Source organism: Tupaia chinensis, unplaced genomic scaffold, assembly GCF_000334495.1.
Source record: "Tupaia chinensis unplaced genomic scaffold, TupChi_1.0 Scaffold145396_1, whole genome shotgun sequence".
NCBI classification, from domain to species: Eukaryota; Metazoa; Chordata; class Mammalia; order Scandentia; family Tupaiidae; genus Tupaia; species Tupaia belangeri.
This window is the reverse complement of record NW_006205257.1, coordinates 3,655,744-3,674,788: the sequence shown is the minus strand read 5'-3', so window position 1 is coordinate 3,674,788 and position 19,045 is coordinate 3,655,744. Positions and strand designations below refer to the sequence as shown.

Sequence of the window (19,045 nt, the reverse complement as noted above, 5' to 3'; positions counted from 1 at the left end):
TAAATCAGGGCAGCTTGACACTCTTCTGGAGGAAGAGATAATGTGAGGGTCTTCTTTTTTCTTTTTTTGGAGAGGTTTTTGCTATAGGGCACGTGTGCTCACCAGAAAGACAGAGAGAGACAGAGAGACAGAAAACGAGAAATCACTCCCCAGGGAGGATGGCCACACCGCAATCCCTTCTCCTCCATTCTCCTCTTGGGATCTTGGGCATGCACGTGCACACGTGCATGGTGTGAGTTTAAGCCACCAGGTCGGGGACTCGAACCGCAGTCGACTACGTGGGAGTCCAGTGACATAGCCATTATGCTAACTGCTGGTCCCGAGGGTCTTCTTTCTATGTAGGACACCAAGGCTGGAAATCTGCAAGGAACAGCCATGCATGAGTGGCAGGTACTAGACTGCTTGGAATATCTAGGCCCCATCTCAAAAACAGAAACACGCAGCTTAAAGTACAATATTTTCTAGCTCAGCGTTTGGCTCTTCGAGTGGCAGCTGTTTCTACCAAAGCAAATGCTGAGAATCTGTAATTTTCAGAAATAATTGCCAACCCTTGGAAAAGATGTGTTTATACCAAAACTTCAGTGTCCGCTCACCGTGTTCCCTCAGTGTCTGGTTGCAATTTTCTCTGTACTTCATTTCCATGCTGCCTCCTGAGTAATTGCTTTCGCTAAGGAGGATCCACATATGCAAATGGATCCAGACCAATGTCCAGCTGGGCTTCTCCTCAAATGAAGCCAGATAATTTTGTATTGTTTGTCACTCCGGCATTTTTTTTTTCCTCCATAAGGCATATGCGCTCATTGGAGAAAGACAGGGACAGAGAGAGGGGATCTGAGAAGTCACCCCCGCCCCCAGGAGGAATGGCCATGCCATAATCCCTTCTCTTCCTTTCTCCTCTATTTTGGGAATGCATACACATGTGTCCAGCATGAGTTTCAAGTCACTGGGTCCAGGATTCAAACTGTGGTCGACCATGTGGGAATCTAGTGCATTACCCACTATGCCAACTGCTGGCTCTTCATGCCTGCATTTCAAAAATTCCATCTATGATAAGCAAACTCCCAAAACTAGTGACTGGTCCAGGGAAAGCTGAAAACCTTTGTGAAGTTTACTTTAGTTGTCTCTGTCGGTCTCTCCCAGAAGTGACCTCGGAAACTGATGCTTGTTTCAGAAGCTAGTTGAAAATTCAGATTCCTGGACTTTCTCCAGAGCTACAAAGCCTGAAGTTTGGGTCTCCTTCACCCTCCATTTAAAAATAAGATTCACAGGCTGTTCACTCCTGTAGAGTGGACAGTGGGTAGGTGATAGACCCTTGCTGGGCAAATATCCATTCTGCACCTGGACATCCATCCACCCACCAGTCAGATGGTCAGTGCATCTTGCTTGAACACCTACTGTTTGCTGAGCCTTACATGGGTCTCTGCTACCAGGAATAGATTTCCACCTTAAGGAGATTTTAAGGCTTACTGGGAAGGCATGACACATACCTGTAAAAATCTATCAAATGCAAGATAAATAATAATATGAAGGACTTCAAAGAGTTTGTAGGAAAAGGGAATTTAAGCAGGAATTTATTTCGGTGCAAAAAAAATTGAAATCCATGCATTTCACATGAGCGTTTTGATGACCCTTATGTAAGATGATGCTGTAGGACACCTGCAATTGATGCTACAGACTGTGTTCTGTTCAGTTGCTACCTCATTATCCATTCTTCTGTGCCAGGCACCGTGTTGAGTCTTGGTCATACTGGGATGTCTAGTGCATCACCTTGGCTCACCAGGAGTTCCATGTGCAACTGGGCAGAGTGATTGTTGAAAGAGACTCCAGGAACAATACAAATCTGAGTGTGACTCCACTTTTTGGAGCTTGGGAACACACAACCCCAGGTGGTGATCAGGAAGCTGGTCTTCTGTAAAGACATCTCACTGTAACCTCTTGTGAGACAGGCCTGTCTTGCCTGGTGTATTAGTTTCCCGTGGCTGCTATAACAAATACATAAACTTGATGACTTAAAACTACAAATGCGTCCTCTCACAGCTCTGGAGGCTGGTCCAAAATCAGTATCAGACTCTCACTTTGCCCATCTTTTTAAGCCAAAAGTGTTTCTGTCTTTGACCCAGGTTAAAGTGTTACATGGTCTGGCTCCCTTAGAAGGCTCTAAGGGAGAATTATTTTTTTACCTCTTCCCCTTCTGGTGGCAGCTGCATTACTGGACTTGTGGTTGGGTCCGACTGGCATCTTCAAATCTCTCTGTGCTCTGTCATCACATGGTCTTCCTCTCTGTGGGTTATATCAAATCTCTCTCTTCCTCCCTAGTATAAGGTCATTTGTGATTACATTTAGGCCCCACCAAGAGAATCCATTCCAAGATCCTTGTCTTAATCACGTCTATAGAAACTCCTTTTCCTTCCAGAGTGATAGTCTCTGATCTCAGGGATTAGGACCTGCTTTCTTAAAGGCCACTGTTCTGCCTATCACATGTGTTCTTCTTGGTCCTCAGGCAGAGAATGACCCTTGAGATCTTGCCTTAAGCAGCCACTCCATAGATGGAGTCTCTTGTCCCTTTATATCTCTTTTTGGCCAACTTCCCCCAGACACGTGTCCTCCTTGGTAAGAAACTGCTCAGGGTCACAGATCAGGCTGTGGCTTTGTGGCCTCCCTGAGAGACAGGGTCCAGCCCAGCCCCACCTCTTGCTGCTGGCCGGAGGTTTCTGAGAGCTAATCACCACCTTGTCATTCCTCAGTGTGAATGGCTAATCATTCACCGAATGCCAGTATTCTATGAACAGAAAGAGGGTCACAAGTCAAATGCATGCCTAGGGTCAGGGAGAAAACACAAAGGAGATTAAGAGGACAAAGAGAGGGCAGGGCATGCCTGTTCCCACTGGGAGTTAACCTAGTAGAACTACAGCAAGACAAGCAGCTGCCCTGGCCTTCTGCCCCTCCCAGGGCCAGATCCTCCTCTGTTTGAAATTGCAGGGACATCAGCCCATTCACAGACCCCTTGATGTGTGTCCCAAGGGCTTCATGTCACACTTAGCCTTTGAAACCGCCTTCAGACAAGCAAACCAAAGGGCATCGTGTGGAGACCCTCATTCTCTCTGAAGCATGGCATCAGAATTATTTCTGTTCTCCAAGATTCTGAATAAGATGTTCACAACCCCCGGTAGTGGGCCGTTTGATGGCCATTTTACAGATAAAGGGACCAAGGTCCTTATGAAGTAAGTAGCTCAAGACACAAAAAAGAGAGAAGGATGGCAAAAGACCTGACTGTATCCTGCCCAGGGATTTCTCCCCAAAATGCATTGCTTTCACAGCTGAGTTCCTCGTCTAGAGGACATGTGACTAGGCAGACACTGGTTGTGACTAGAAGGGAGAGAAAAGGCTCCTTAGGCTTTCTGGACATATCATGCCTTGGCCTCTTCCAAGGGCTTGGAGGGGTTCAGAACTCAAACACACAGAAAGCTCACAGCCTCCTGAAGAATATCTGGAAGAGTCCTGCTAGGGACATGGGTTCTTGGGGTGGATTTTATAGACATACAAAGTGCTGAAGTTTTAATCCAAATCCATCCTCTTTATCCCTAAACACCAGTATTAATATTCCTGGCAAAATCACATCAGAGAATCAAGGACCATGGGGCCTTCCAGGGCAGGGGACTGGCCGTACTTGATGGTTCTAGAGAGACTCATCAAGGTTATGGTGCCTAGAGTCTGAAGAGATGGGTGTCAGCTGAGGATTTTTAGAAACAAGAAAACTTTTCCTACTCATTTTTTTTTTTCTTTACCACATCCCTATCCCAAGAAGTGAAGTAAGTTGCCATGACTAATGCCATGGGTCATGTTATACTGTATGGTCTTCTTGTTCTGGTCTTTGTGAACTGGAACTGGAGTGGATCTCTGAATCCAGCCATGCTGATCACTTCCTCCTATCAGGGAATGTGAAGGTCCTGGGAGCAGCCTCCTCTCATCAGTACACTAGGGACAGTAACTCAGGATCTGTGGATTTCTAGCTTTTGTCATAAAGAAGTAGACTCAAACACACAGAAAGCTCACAGCCTCCTGAAGAGTATCTGGAAGAGTCCTGCTAGGGACATGGGTTCTTGGGGTGGATTTTATAGACATACAAAGTGCTGAAGTTTTAATCCAAATCCATCCTCTTTATCCCTAAACACCAGTATTAATATTCCTGGCAAAATCACATCAGAGAATCAAGGACCATGGGGCCTTCCAGGGCAGGGGACTGGCCGTACTTGATGGTTCTAGAGAGACTCATCAAGGTTATGGTGCCTAGAGTCTGAAGAGATGGGTGTCAGCTGAGGATTTTTAGAAACAAGAAAACTTTTCCTACTCATTTTTTTTTTTCTTTACCACATCCCTATCCCAAGAAGTGAAGTAAGTTGCCATGACTAATGCCATGGGTCATGTTATACTGTATGGTCTTCTTGTTCTGGTCTTTGTGAACTGGAACTGGAGTGGATCTCTGAATCCAGCCATGCTGATCACTTCCTCCTATCAGGGAATGTGAAGGTCCTGGGAGCAGCCTCCTCTCATCAGTACACTAGGGACAGTAACTCAGGATCTGTGGATTTCTAGCTTTTGTCATAAAGAAGTAGAGAGCTAGTCTGCAGAGGGAGACAGAAGGAAGCAGAAAGAGGAGAGATGCCACTTTGGAACCTGGCCATGATCGAGTTCCAAGTTTCACGTCCAGAAGGCAGCGCTATCCTTCCTGCCTTGGGTTCCAGCGAAGGTCTCTGCTTCCTAACTACAAAGTTTACTTCATTGCTGAGTGCACTTCTGTTACTTATAGCCGAAGGATTTTCAGCTGCTACAACAACACAGCTCCAGGCATGGGTGTGGTGGAGTCCCAAGGCTCCTAGTTGGAAGGACAGCTACTTCTCTGATTCCCTGAGCCCAGAAGGGGCTGGAGCTGGATCTTTCTGATCCTGAGGTCAAAAATCACCTCACCATGAGGGAAAGGTCTCTGTGGACTTCCTGAAAATGGCAGAGGCTTTGAAGGCAGAACAGGGTTCCTTGCAGGAAAAGAGAAAGGACATAGCCTAGAAAATCATCCCAGAATATGTGGTTATTGGAGAGAATACAGAGCCAGGGAGGGATGTTGCACCATTGAGTGCCAGCCCTCCGCCAGCTCTTGATGAGCTCCCTCACCACCTAGATATACCCACATCTTCGATATTCCGTAGGAATGGCAGCACTGCCATTTACATGAAAAAACAGGAGTGGTCAGTGTATGTATTTCCCATGGCTGCCATACACGCTACCCCAAGCTGGGTAGGTTAAAACAACAGAAATGTATTCTCTCACGGATCTGGAGGTCAGAAACCTGAAACCCAGGTGTTGGCAGGGACCCACTCTCTCCTAAGGCCCTTGGGAAAAACCCTTACTTGCCTGTTTTGGTGGCTCCAGGTATTCCCAAGCTTGTGGCTGTATCTCTCCAATGTCTGCCTCCATCTCCCCATCATCTTCTCCTTTTACATAACTCATAAGAATACAGATCATTGGATTTAAGGCCCACCTGGATAACCCCGATGGATCTCACTTGAGATTATTCATTTAATTTCATCTACCAAGACTTTTATTCTAAATAAGAACATATTCACAGATTCTGAGGGTTAGCATGTAGGCAACTCATTTTTGGGGACCTACATTCAATTCCTTACGGAGAAGTTGACTGATTTTCCACCTTCTGAGTGTGGTCTAGGATAAGACCCGTTTGTCTTCCATGGAGTTTGATGGCTACGACACAGAAAAGAATGGGATGAGGATCAGGTAGAGACAATAGAGTCTGAGGGAAGTGTATTAGTCTGTTTTTGTGTTGCTAAACAGAAATATCCATGACCGGATGATTTATCAATACCAGAAGTTTATTTGGCTCATGATTCTAGCGGCTGGCAAGTTCAAGAGAATTGACCAGCATCTGGCCAGAGTCATGCTACATCACCATATGGTCAAAAGAAGCATGGAGGTCAGCAAGCACATGCAGAGAGAGAGAGAGAGAGAGAAGAATCCCCCACTTAATTTGTTGCTTACGTCCATGCTCCCAGCTGATTGGATATCACCTGCCTACATGGAAGGCATGTCTTCCTCTCTCAGCCCACTGACTCATATGCCAATCTTGTCTGCCAATCTTGTCTGACTCACATGGAAGGTGGGTCTTCCTTTCTCAGTCTACTGCTTCTCACAAGACAGCATTAATCTATTCATGATGGTGTTCCCATGATCCAAACACCAACTACTATGCTCAACTCTTAAAGTCTTCCACCTTCCAACACCTTTACATTAAGGACCAAAATCGAACACTTAAACCCATGGAGGACAAATCACTATATAAGCCACAGAATGAGACAAAGGGAAAACAAGCTGCCCAGTTCTGGGCACTCTCTACACACTCTAGGAAAGGCCAGACATGAATAACTTATTCTAGATCTATGCTCTTAGAGAAAAGTCATTGTGGAAGTCCCTCAGATGGAGTCCCTCCAATCTGTGTACCTTTACTCCCACAAATGTGTCTACATGGATCATGGTTTATCTTCCTGGGAGAATTCTACAGATCCCAGTGGACACAATGCTACAAACAGCAACAGGTTGCCAAGTCAAGCAGTAGAAGGAACCCCCAAAGGAGTGTGTTGGTCCAGAACGATAACCTTCTCCAGATGTGTGCTGGGGAAAGTAAGGACCAGGAACAGAGAGGAGAACTTCCTCTACTAGGCCTGGCACTGGGAGAGACAAATTGCCCTTCCAGGCTGAGCTTCAGGGAAAGGCACCGCCCAGGAGGCTCATAGCAAGTCTCAGTAATACTTGTGGGCAGTCTGGGAAAGCAAAAGGTCTGTGGGGAGCCACATTTCTCACTGTGCTTTGGTCACCTCAAAATGGGATGGCTCACACTGTGCATGCAATGCTTTGACATGCCAGACTCCTAGCCCCTCTGTAGCATCCAGATGGACACCTTTACTGGGGATCCATCCCTCCTCCACTACAGGCACGCACAAAGGCTTTTATATAAAAGGGGTGAGTCTGAGAGGGCCTGAGGCCTTGCACATTTACAGCTCTATACCCCTCCCTCCTTTACCTTCACACCTGGCCTCACTCTCAACCCTCCCCCTCGGCAGACGAACAAAGAAAATGCACTCTTCCACCCAAACTTGAGTAAATCATTAAGTGACATAGAAAGTTCAGCTCAACACTAGGGAAAATTGAATTTATCTTGGAAATGTTTTATTCTTCCAAAAGTTCACTTTGGCAAAGTCTAATGTATAGAAAAGCATGAAATACTACGGCTCCCGACGAAGCAAGTTCTCCTGCTAAGCATTAAGCCGCGGGGTCCGAATCCTGCCTCTCTCTCGTCAGCCACTCTCTTTAACACAAATGCCCATCAATGTCCCTGCTAAATGGGCGTCTTACACACATCACATCTTATCATAATGTCACAAAACCCATAGAATTACAAATCAGGTTTAAGGCAGAAAACATGACAGCCAAATATAAGTACACAAAAAGTACATTAAGTATCCGTCTTCATTTATCCTCCCCTCCCAACCTACCTCTCAGCTCAGACCCACTCTGTGCCGTGCTCAGCTTGAGGTAGCCTAAGATCCATTTTAGAGTGGACTGAAATATAAATGACAGTTCACGCTGCACATGAACATAGACAACTGTATAAAATATTTAAATAAAGACAGGAAAGAACAGAGGATTGCCGCAAAGCCTTTGGCAGACCCAGCCTTGGGGAATTTAGCAGCTTGAGATTCATTACAAATTTCATCTTTAATGTTATTTTTAGTTCAATATTTTGTAGCACTCAGAAGTAAATCTTGGTGCGCTGTCTTCTCTCCCCTGGCTTCCTCTCCTTTGGTGTCGGATCCTTCAGTTTTACTGAAACCTAATACGTTTTCAATAAAATTGATTTGTGACGTCGTAATGCTGTTTGTTACCGTCTCCCGTTCCTTGATGTAATGGGAGAGAGAACTATTGCATGATTCGGCAAAGTGAGGCGGATTGCTCTTGATCGTAGAATAAATTGACGTGAACCTGGAAACCACCCTGCTATCACATGAAAACTCTCCACTTTTCCTACCCTCTGTGATCTCCCATTTTTTGTTTTGTTTTGTTTTCAGAGATATTTTTCTATAGGACATGTGTGCTTGACAGAGAGACAGAAAGTGAAAAAAATCCCCCTTCCCAGGGGGAATGGCCATGCCATAATCCCTTCTCTTCCATTCTCCTCTGGGGATTTTGGGCATGCATGTGCATGCACCTGGTATGAGTTTTAAGCCGCCAGGTCCAGGACTCGAACCATGGTCAACTATGTGGGAGTCCAGCAATGTAACCATTATGCCATCTTTTGGTCACCTGTGCTCTCCTGTTTTGAAGTCCTAGCCTCACAGTATAGTCTCAGTGCTAGGGATGCATCTGCCCTCCCTAAAGAGTCACCATCTCCAATACAAATGCAAAGCAGAGAAAGAACCCTCAGTTTTAAATAATGATTGTTCATCTGCTCTGTCAATATGGCTTTCCACCTGGAAACCTCTAACTGGATCACTGTGGCCAGGTGAACCTCAACAAAAGGCATATGTTCCCAGCTAGGGGTAGGAGGGTACTGGGTTTTGGAGACCAAATCCAGGGGTCATACTTCAGGCTCCTCAGTCTTCCCAGGAGACTGCAGGGAGAATTAACAGAACTGTCTCGATGAGGGAGCTAGAGAGTTGGGAAGGAAGACAGCAAAAATTGCTTTCTGAGGACCAGCAGTTGGCGTAATGGCTTTGTCACTGGACTCCCATGTGGTCGACCATGGTTCAAGTCCTGGACCTAGTGACTTAAACTCACGCCAGGCATGTGTGCATGAGTGGCCAAGATCCTGAGAAGAGACTGGAGAAGGGATTGGAGTGGGACCGTGGGCATCCACCCTGGGGGATGATTTCTCACTTTCTGTCTCTCTTTTTCTTTTTCTTTTCTTTTTTGGAGAGGTTTTTGCTATAGGGCGTGTGCACTCGCCAGACAGACAGAGAGAAACAGAGAGACAGAAAGTGAGAAATCACCCCCCAGGGAGGATAGCCATGCCGCAATCCCTTCTCCTCCGTTCTCCTCCCAGGATCTTGGGCATGCACGCACATGCGTCCGGCGTGAGTTTTAAGCCACTGGGTTTGGGACGCGACTACATGGAAGTTCAGAGACATAGCCATTACACTAACTGCTGGTCCCTGTCTCTCTCTGTCTGGTGAGCACACACACCTTATAGCAAAAACCTCTCAAAAAAAAAAAAAGTTACTGTTCTGCTCATTGTAGCACCTTGAATGTATTGACAATGAAGTTCCTAGGGGAGGGAAAGATCTGAAAGTCCCTGATGACTTTCGATTGACCTTAGATCGATGATTCTCAAATGTCATATGAGTACAGTTTTTGACTTCTGACTCAAAGGGAAGTGAAGGACTGTAAGTAAGCTCCAGTGAACACAGGGCAGCTAGGAAAATGGATATTCTATCCAGATATCAGGTGACCCATGCTATTTGCCAGACACACTCTATAGACAAATTACCCTCTCCACGACTTGATTTTTCCATATCAAAACTGGGACTGATGAGAGCCCGAAAGTGGTGCTGTGACAAAATGTAATGTTCTACAAGGCTGCCCCATCTGGGAGGGTTCTAAGTTTGAATCCAGAGACCTCTCTGGGTATGCTGAGCATATGCCTACCTATCATAAGGGACTGGCAGGAGTCAGGGATAGGTCATAGCACCATGTCCCTATCGAGGATGCTCTTTGTCTCTCTCGCTCTCTGTCTCTCTTGTTCATGGAAGAAATAAATAAACAAGCTTTAAAAGTATAAATCTGATGCTCTCTGTCTCTCCTACCTTAATAGAGTGTCTGAGGATGAAGGGGAGAAAAGGCCTGTTTTAGCATCAAGGTTATGTTTACACATACAAAAGCAAAATGAGAGAACTGGGATGAATATCTGAGTAACTCGTACCTAAATAAAGTGTGATAGTTTTAAAAACAATGATACTCAGATATTTCTTTTTTATTTTTTAAAATTTTTAATTTTATTTTATTTATTCATTTATTTATTTTTAAATTTTGATCAGAGACACACACACACACACACACACACACACAGTGAAGGAAAGTGAGAAAGCAAGCTACCAGGTCCAGGACTTGAACCGTGGTCAGCCATGTGGGAGTGTCCAGCACCTTAACCACCATGCCACCTTCTGGTCCCGATACTCATATATTTCAATGCTGAACAGAGTACCCAGATAATTCAGGCGCAGGTAAGTGGAGATCGATGGTTGTCATGGTCATTAATATTATTATTATTATTTTCTGAATTACTCAGATAAATACTTCACAGAATATTGCATAGGTGGAATTTGAGGTTATCAAAAAAAAAAAAAAAAAAAAAGAAAGAAAAAAAAGAAAAGGAGAAAGACCCAGTCTGCTGACATCGAGTCCCGTAGCTAGCCAGCAGTCTTAGAATATGGAGAACTGAGATGGAGATGCTGACTGGGGTGAACTTGTAGATTTCAGGACCAATGCTGGAAGGCCTTTGGCAGTTATGGCCTGACCTTCAAACAATAGAAACCATTGGATTAAGATCATTCCAAATCACTATTTATCCAAAGTTTATACTCAATAGTTTCAATGTCTACAAACCTAGGGTGTAGTAACTTCATGAAAAAACAACAGTAAAACCCTTCCAAGGCTGTGACCCACAGTCGACTATGTGGGAGTCCAGTGACATAACCATTAGGCTATCTGCTGGTTCCAAGGAAGTGAGTACTCACATGATGGTCTAACTTGCTTCACCTAATCAGCATCTCGCATTCACTTGCATTTCGATAGGCTTTCTTGAGTAGAGAGAAAGGGGTGGAGGCACAACAAGCTCATTTTAGATACATCTAGAAGACAGAGGTCCTTCAATGGACCTCCCATTTGAACAGGAAACCATATTTTTCTTTTGTCTCAACTAGATTTCCCAAGGCTCTACTCTCTATGTCATTGATGGAGAAGCAAAGACATGTCCTATCATGGAACCTTGAATACAAGAATGCAAATCAGCTAGAGGAACGAGTCCTTGTGAGCTCTACCTCAGGTCAGGTGCCCTAAAGAGCAGATTCTGAGATGGAGATTCTCATGCATGTGATTTATGAAAGGAAGGTTCTGAGATGTATCTTGTAAGGGAAAGGGGAAGGTAGAGAGAACAGGGGAAGAAGACTGGTAAAAATATGGGTTAAAATGGGGTCTAGCCTCAGCCCCCATGGGGAGCTCTGCAGTGCTAATCGCACCAAGAAAGAGTTGACTTCCATTGAGGCAAGGGGTTTGAGCTGTTGTATTCCTGTATTAGTTTGTTGCTGGCTGGGCTGAAACAGGGACATGAAAGGGGCATACTTCCTAGGAAGGAAGTTACTTACTATATATTTCTAGGAGAAGTGATTCCCAAGAGTTGAGGACAATTCCTAGGAGATGCATGCACTTGTCACCACTACTAACAGCAGCCGAAGATGTTTATTGCACCTAGTGAAGGCGGTTTGGTGGGGGATCGACTCTAGCTGGGCATGACTATCTGAGTGAGATCCAATTCTATCATTTTTTCCACTAAACTGAGATCTTTCCAGATCATGAAGACAAGCGAATTCGTTGTGCTCCAGTAAGTTTCTGAATGTATTGAAAGATAAACATGCTAAATAATAATGGCTCAGGCAAGAAGGAAAGCTGATGTCTTCTTGCAGCTCACATCTTGGGAGAGGAAAGAGGGAAGTCAAGAACAGTGGAGGGACTGTTTTTGCCTTTATCTGATGACATGACACAATTCCACTTAAGTAGCTGCTGTCAGATTCAATGAGAAAATATGAGAAAGCATTTTACATGCTGTCTGGCACATAGTAACTACTCAATAAATGTTAGCTTGTTATTATTATCATTTTCCTAAATAGTGAGGTCAAACCAATTAGCTGAGTTTTTCTTTTTTAATGAAAACTCTGATGAGATAATCATTGTGAGGTAGAGAGGCTTTGAAGCCCCTGTTAACTGGGATGATTAAAATGCACTTGATTAAGCTGTGGTTGTGGCAGCATGTAGATTTTCTTATGTGCCAACTCCAACTAAATAGTGGTAGACACTATTTTTTTTTATGCACATTTTATTGCTCAATATCAGTTCTTTCTCCTCCTTCTCTCAGTGGTCATGTGTGCTTCTCAGAGACAGAATAAGAAAGAGATGACAAGAGTGGGCTGCAGGGTTTTGGACTCGAACCATGGAGCTGGACATGTGGATCCAGCTGCCTTCAACCCCACTACACCACCAACTCGCCTTGGTAACCACTATTATTAGGAAGGAATCTGAGGCTGAACTCAGGCTTAGGGTGAGGGAGTTCGCTGATGAAGTAGTTGTATCCTCCATGTACACCAAAGAGGAAGTGTTAGCATGGGCGATCTAGGACAACTTTGTCCTGTGACATAATCACAATTCATGACTTTTATTAGTCATAAGCTTCAAGGAAACCAATGATAAGATCTGCTTAGCTCCATAATTAGCAAATATTTGAGCTGGCTTTCCACTTTGCAGAGGTGAGAGAGGAAGTTCCCAAAATGTGCCAGATGTAAACATATTTGTTCAGCATTGCCTGGATTCTCCCAAGAAGAAAATGGAGGAAAGAATAAGAGGCAAAGAAGATGAAAGAGAGGGAGGAAAACCCCTCCATGACTTACAGCATAATAACAAAACCAAATTGATTAGTATCCAGAATGTGCGTGTGTGTGTGTGTGTGTGTGTGTGTTTAAGTATATATGACTACATATAAATCAGAAAAAGACACCTCAAGATGGGCAAAGGCTAAGCCTTTTTAGATGAAGCCCAATGGTCAATAATTAAAAGTTGCTAAATTTCACCAATTGTTTGTGTTATGTGAAATAAAACAGCATTATGTGCTCCTAATTGGCAAAGCTGGGTGGGGTGATGTATCTTACAGACTTTCAGACTTAGGAGAACGAATTGGTACTACCTAGCACAACTGTAAATGGGAAGTTTTGTTTTGTTTTGTTTTGTTTTTAACTTCCAGTATTTTTACCCTGGGTGTACTCTAGAAAAGTTATAGTCGAGGAGTCATATGGAAGGATGTCTACTGTAGGAAGGGGCAGAAACATCAAAGACTAAAATTCTGCCCAACAACAGGAAAATAAGTAGATAGTGAATAGGCATAAGATGATTTTTCATCTCTGAAAAATAGACAACAGGTTTATATAGAGAGTAAGATCAGCAAGGGGAATGATCCCTCCCCCCAACACATACCCCACCAATACTGTATACTTTATATCTAAATACACAGAATATATCTGGTAAGCCATGTGCCCAGAAATAATGATGGTGACATAAAATACTGATGGGGGAGCTTAAGATGGGGACAGTCAAAGGCAACTTTAGTCTTAGTTTTAATATTTTAAAAGAATAACATGTTTATGATGTATTCTTTGAGAAATTAGAAGTTAACTTAAGGCCACCCCTGTAGACAGATACTACATGGGCAACCAAGTTTCAACTCTGAGCCCTGGCAGGTTGAAAAACACCCCTGGTACACACATGCACAAGCCCAAGATCCTGACAGGAAAAAGAATCGTGAGAAAAAGCATTGGAGTGTGATTAGGCCCCATGGGAAGCTTATTTTCTCTCTCTCTCTCAGTCTCTCCCACTCTCTCTCTCCTCTCTCTTTCTCCCTGTTTTTCTCATGCATGTGCATGCACATCCTCTGGCATTAGAAACAACAGCAATTAAAACCCTCAAATAAAGTTAACTTAAGCAGAGTCCTAACTCTTGGGCCTTGCCCAGTACAGGCAGGTCAGGGTGAGGGCAGCTAGACCAAAGTGACAGCTGTTTCAGTGTCAGCCTTCGGGTCCTTTCCCTTGGTTGATAACAGACCAGTCTCATTGTTGAGCTCCACATGAATTTGTTTATGAGGGAAGTGCAGCCTGTAGCATCCCTGCTGGATAATGCTTAAAGTCATGATTCTGGAGAACAAGGTATAGGATGGGTAGCGGCTCAGACTTTGAGGGCTCCTGGACAAGCTCCTGCCACATTGGGCACTTTGAAGGGAACTGTGAGCAGCAGAAGAAATTTGTTCCTGGAACAAATTTGCTCCTTGACCCCGGAAGTAGACGGGAAGTCTCTCCCTATCATTACTTCCATGGCACTGAGCATGGGTGACCAATCGCTGCTCAAAGGCGTTTCTTCTCTACTCTCTGGATTCTGTCAGACTCTAAGTCCAGAAATGCCTCTGCTGCTGCTCTGGTCCTCGGTCTGGTCAGACCTTTCTGGTCCCTCTACCCACCATTGCTGCTTTGGCGATGGCGTGCACCATCTTGGATTGCCCCTGGCTCGCTCATTAGGCTAGGCCTCCTCCCTGCTGGCCAATCCTCTCTCCAATCTCTCATCTAGGCCCAGCACTGGGAGGAGGCTCTGCCTTCTGACTTTCAAGCATGTTCTATTTTATTGTTATTGGTGAGAAGTCTTCTTTTTTTCTTTTTTAAAGGCCATAAAGCAGTGCGAGGGGAGGCTGGACTCGGAATGAGAGGTATGTGGTGGGAGTCTCCGTACTCTCTGTGTCATCCCATGACCTTGCATGTGCTCTGCACCCCTTCTCCTAATTCACACTACATCATCTGTGCCTCACCCAGCACCTGAGTAGGCTTCCTCATCACCAACATTTCCCTCTTCTACCAGAAGGTGTTGCTTTCAGGAAGGGGCACTAAAAAAAGAGGGCCCTTGTTGTCTTTGGAAATTATGAAACACTTAATGAGAGCAGAAGATACAGAACAGACTGAGGAAAACACTGGCATGCACACAGTAACTGCTGTGCTCTCTAACATGTTGGCATCAGGAAGAGAGGTCAAAGGCCAGTGTGGTCCTTGGGTCAAGAGCTCTCAGGCTGCAGGCATCACACCAGTGGAAAATGCTTCACAGTTGAGACCACATCACTAGCTTAGAGTTGGAATGTCTGGGTTCAGTTCTAGTCAGCTCCTTAGAATCTTGAGGTAAGTGAGTAGACCTCCCAGTAGCTGAGATAGAATCCAGGTGTTCCCTTCCGTCTGTGTGTAACACATGCAGTGATCATGTCTGTCTTACCTGTCTCATGGGTCAACTCATGGTGCAATGGAGTCAAGCTCAAGAGGGGTTTTGGTCACTTAGAAGACCTGTATTTGTGAGGTCACATGGTCTTGGGTGGGGCCTTCTTCTGTAGCCCTTGATCCAGGCTCATTCATCAAATCACCTCATTAGCAAAAAATAATAGAAAAACCCACTGTATGCTTGGGTTCTTCTAGACTCAAGGGATGCAGAGAAAAATACGAGTCAGGCCTCTGGTTACTTTTACTGTAGCTGGAGGGAATGGAAATATTAGGTCGTCCAGAAAGCCATGACCCAGTTTTGCGTAGAAAAACAAAAAAATATGTCAGGACTTTCCTGACACCCTAATGGAATCATAGACCACAGAATGACAGGTGCTTTCAGGTGAAGAAACGAAAGGTGCTCTGGGCACATGGCTTGGAGAGAAGGCCCTTTGCTGACTCTGTCCCCATGAGAGTGAGCAGCATGTATGAAAGCACAGAAGATAAGAAAGCATGGTGCCTACTTCTCCAAGAAGGTGACTTTCAGAGGGGTTGATGCTCCCTAAGGCAGTGAAGTTCAAGGAAGAGCTATGCTGAGTAGCAAGTGCAGCAGATCCACCTCTCCATGGCACACACAGAGCTCACATGTAGACTGGTTCCTACTGCAACAACTCTTCTGCCTCAAGAGCCCACCTTCCCAGCATGTGAGGCCACCCAGAAGCACCATGGAGTTAGCATCTTCAGGAGTAGCCTTAACCCACTGGATGGTCCATTCCGCGTAGTGTCCTAGCCAACCTCATCAGTAACCTGCTAATGAACACATCCTGTATCAGCTAGCTTCCCTTTTCTGTCTCACTTTTCTGCTCTCTTACCAATGTTTTCTGGGATCACCTCCCAAATAAATGACTCACATTATCCTTGTCTAAGGGCTGACTTCTGGAAGAACCCAATTTGAGACAATCATATTATGAAAAGCATGATTTTGCCTCAACTCTTGCTCTGTATATGTGTCAATGGGCTGGCCCACTCAGAAGTTTCTGAATTTCTGTCAGTCTGGTTCTGCTGTACCTGCTGCCAGGTCAGTGGAGCAATTGTCAGCCTCCTTTTAGCCTAGAAGGCCTCACCCCTCCCTTGCCTTTTCCCAGTCTCCCCATCATACCCACATCTCTTGTTTACCAAATGTTCAATTTTGGTTATGTTACTATAAAAATCAAGCAGCTGGCAATTCCAGCTTGATTAGCAGGTCTCCAGTTTTGATTAGTAAATTACGGCGGTAATCAAGGTTAATTCTCGTCGCAGTGCTCAGCTATAGATTTTATATTTTGCAGGGAAATGGTTTTCCTGCCTGGGATGGAGAACATTTCATTAAAGGAACCCAAAGATAGGAAAGAAGGGAAGTGAATCTTAGCAGTGTTGAGGATAAGCACCTGCAAGACTTTCTCTGTCCTACCTTCAAAAAGGCACTTTCCTAGGATGGAGAAGCCTGGAAAAGGCCTTCTTATACATCCCAGTTCATGACCTCAAGGTTTTCTGAGTGCCTCTGTGAAACCAAGGAAATGTCCTTTGGTGCAATTGAAAGTCTCTAAACTCAAGTCAGAAACCTCAGCTGCTGGAGGTCAAGGATCACGCTCAAGATCCTGAGTGCCATTGGATTGACTGATACCTTTAAATACTTCAGGGGAGTGTGGAGGAAGGAAGCTTTTGTTTGTGCTGGTTTGTGGACAGCCTTTCTACTTACTCTGAGGAAGGTCACTTTCTCCAGGGAATGAATGACATCTGTGGAAGGGACCAGGACCAGTTCTGAGAGATATTCAGGCTTGAGAGAAAACTCTTGGGATGGTAGAATCTAGCAGTACAATTTTATTTCTGATTTTCTCCTGGGTCTACTACTTGGAATGTGGCCCTGGACAAGTCAGAATGAAGGTGTCCTGCTCCACAGACAAAGAGACAGGACCAGAGAGAAGGGAAGTTGAACAGAAGCTGGCCCAAGCCCAACCAGGATCTCTTTGTGAGTTCATTGCCTCACCTGTGATTCCCTGTGCTGTAATCACTAAATGTCAGCAGTGAATGCTTTGGCTCCAGAAGGTGACATTTGATTTTAGTATCTCCTTGGGGGATGGACACTGTCAGTCCATAGAATTCACATAAAACTTTGTTAGTAGGAAAGATGTGTGGTAATTAAGGTTATGGACAACATGAATATGGTCCCACCCCAGCCCAGCCTCTGAGTCAGAAGAGAGCTCACACGTTGCTCTGTCTTCCACTCCTGACCATGCACCTGTTCACCTGCACATCCATAATTGCTCTCTTGACCAGCACACAGATGGCTATAATTCTGCCTGGATGCAAAGATGAAACAAGTCATACTGCAGGCTCTGTCCCTTAATCTCTCCTCCAGGCAGTCAGAACTGGTATACTCCCTATTGAAGAGGCTGTCCCAGGATATTCCTCAAGACCACCAGGCAGGAAGAGCAGCCAATTAAAATTCAGACTCTGACCTTGACTTGTTCACCTTGTGTTCTGGGGTCTTAGGAAGGGACTTGATTTTTGGTGTTTCCGCTTCCTAGGTACCTGCTGGATTCCCTCATCAATTTTTGAAATTCCCAATGCTTATGGACTCCTTTACAAAGTGGGTGTGGGTAAAATGGAGCAGTGAATGAGGAAGAGCTGGAGTTCACATTCCTTTCTGGAGCTAAAACTGGGATGTCCGAATTCTCACCATCCCTTTGGAGGTCATACTCCTATGAGTAGGTGTTTGCTCCAGGGGAAGGCCAACAGATGTCCAGATCTCATGTCAAATATTTTTTTAGGCAGAAAGTGGAAAGTTTTTTTATTTCTCCCCAGCTACAAAGTCTGGGTGTCCTATTACCCTTGAAACTCACGCAAGAACTCTCCTCTTATCTCTATGCCTTTTGTAGCCATGTAAACTCCCCATCCTTCAAGTTGCCTTTTGTCACAATGTGTTGATGTGATGTAGTTATGCTGAATGTGTTTGTGGAGACAAAATTTTACAAATGTGCTTAGTATCATGCCAGTTTTCCCTTGTAGTTACTATGGACAAAGCGAAGTACCAGTATGCTGGTGCCATGTTGAAGTGGTTACCATGTCCTCCTGCAATAAGGCTGTTGAATCGGAATCCCAGAACGATGACTTTTGGCATTGTTTTCCTGTTACTGATTGCAGTTGATGTCATTTTTCAGACAAAATTATAAGCACAATGGATGTTTTGGGTCAGAGTATGTCAAGGAATATATAGGTCCATTTTCTTCAATAAATCTGCCCTCTTCGGCCTGGACAAAGACATACAACCTATTGTGATTGACGTTTTCACCGCTAAATTATACTATGTCTGTTTCTAAAAGAAATGTCTCCATTCCTAAATTAGCTAACCATCAACATAACATAAAATAACTTGAACACGGTGTCATTTCACAAAGATATAGATTCATGTAGACTTACTGGATTAATAACTGGTTTCCCATAAAAGGAATAGTCACTATGTCTTTGGTAGACAGAAAAAATATACACTTTAGAACAATATATATTGGTACATTTAAGCCTGATTGCTAAACTCAAATAAACAGAACGGTTTTCAGAGGCAACATTGCAAATGAAGAGAGAGGTGACACAATGCAACATACAAATGGATCCAAGGGTGATGGAAAGCTAATAAAAAAAGACAACTATTTATTTATTTGGGGCATTTGATTTTACTCTATTGGATTACACAAAGCTCTAATTTTTCACTGCAGTCAATCTGTATAAAACTTCAACTGATTGAAGCATATATTTAATTCCCAAATGCCTTTTCTTTCAACCCCTACATTTTCAAAGTTGGACAACCTTTGGTGTCCTCAATAGCAATGAGGTTTGGCTTATGAGGGAGCAACCAGACCAGAGCAGACATATGAAGGCAGTGGGTGATTTACTCAGTCCCT

The 19,045-nt window shown here is 44.3% G+C and overlaps 1 long non-coding RNA gene across 4 annotated transcripts in view; it reads left to right on the top strand.

The window, feature by feature from the left end:
- The window catches only part of LOC114006029 (uncharacterized), an 89,354-nt gene that overhangs the window by 40,530 nt on the left and 29,779 nt on the right, over positions 1 to 19,045 (top strand). For 3 of the 4 annotated variants that reach the window (XR_003547803.1, XR_003547801.1, XR_003547800.1), the window contains one exon: positions 14,534 to 14,575. The exons of the other annotated variant lie outside the window; for it this stretch is intronic. This is a non-coding gene — a long non-coding RNA (uncharacterized LOC114006029). The remainder of the gene's footprint in view (positions 1 to 14,533; positions 14,576 to 19,045) is intronic. 4 annotated transcript variants of the gene reach the window in all.